This window comes from Cryptomeria japonica, chromosome 4, assembly GCF_030272615.1.
Source record: "Cryptomeria japonica chromosome 4, Sugi_1.0, whole genome shotgun sequence".
Lineage (NCBI taxonomy): Eukaryota > Viridiplantae > Streptophyta > Pinopsida > Cupressales > Cupressaceae > Cryptomeria > Cryptomeria japonica.
In genome coordinates, this window is record NC_081408.1 from 219,860,698 (window position 1) to 219,861,908 (window position 1,211).

General features: G+C 36.5%; 1 non-coding gene across 1 annotated transcript; it reads right to left on the reverse strand.

Annotated features, from left to right (window-relative positions):
* Positions 1-321: 321 nt before the first annotated feature.
* LOC131037286 (U2 spliceosomal RNA) lies at positions 322-516 on the reverse strand. The gene has a single exon (XR_009104201.2). It is a non-coding gene; the product is annotated as a U2 spliceosomal RNA (small nuclear RNA).
* Positions 517-1,211: the final 695 nt, after the last annotated feature.

Genomic DNA, 1,211 nt, shown 5'->3' on the forward strand with positions numbered 1-1,211 from the left:
ATAAGAGTTAAGAAAACTTTTAACATTGACTTGATCCTCTGTTTCGTTTTTTTAAATTAACAAAACATTGACCTTGAATTTTAAGATCCAACTGTATAACATCACTGCTAGGATAAAGTTCAAACTTATTGAATTTGTTGCTATGTAATATTAAGTTTGGGTACGCTCCTATACAAGCAACTTGTGTCTAATAATATTTTGACACTAAAAGTCTGTCAATATAAGATTGATTCAAGTAACCTTTTACGATATCAAACAGATACTATCAAATACAGACACAAACAAACGAAAGCGTAATTTATTTAGTATATTGAGTTGGGTGTGGGGTGCGCCAGGCTTCTGCAGTAGTGCAAGACAGAAGCGACGCGTGAAGGCTCTGGTAGCAAGCTACCGTATGAGGCTTCCCCCTAAAGAAATTAATTTAATATCGTGTGGTTCATTGAACCACGTATCAGATATTAAACTGATAAGAACAGATACTACACTTGATCTTAGCCAAAAGGCCGAGAAAGGTATGCTTTGAATCGTTTCCTCCCTCATTATTTACACTAGCGTTTTCTTCTAGATATTCCTTCGCTGCTTGATGTGGGATAAAAATATCTGGACAGAGAAATCTCAGAATAAGATATTTTATATCTTTTTAAGCTAGTCTCATGGCAGAATACTTCTCCTCCTCCACCGTTTATGAAGGTAATGCCCAGATGTGTGTGCACATTTTGTGCAAGGAGTTTACGATGATGGGAAAGAATGTTTACAGAGCAAACAACCCAGGTGAATGCCTTTGTTAATGGAACAACGTTTGAATGACGAGATTGATTTGTCATTCCCATTTATACTGTGGATCTTGGCCTTTGTTGGGGTTACAGTTAATAATTCTTTTGAATATAATGATATGATATTGTTTTGCTATGGGATGCTGGGTTTGTGATAGGGAAAGTTGTGTATATCTAAAATTGAATATAAATTTCTACGTATGGAGGAAGACGTATTATAGCAGTTAATGTATTTGACACTTCTGATTCGGCTGAAATTTTTTAAGCCGAGAGGCGTTCAATGAACCCGTGTACAATTTTATAAACCTGGTTTAAATTGCAAGTCGTTCGCCGGTTCGTATGCCCATGCAAACAAATCAAATGGCTCGGTGGCTACCAAATCTAAAAGGGGTTCAACTTTAATATCCGTCAGTTGCGTTACATTTTGCATGGTAGCAG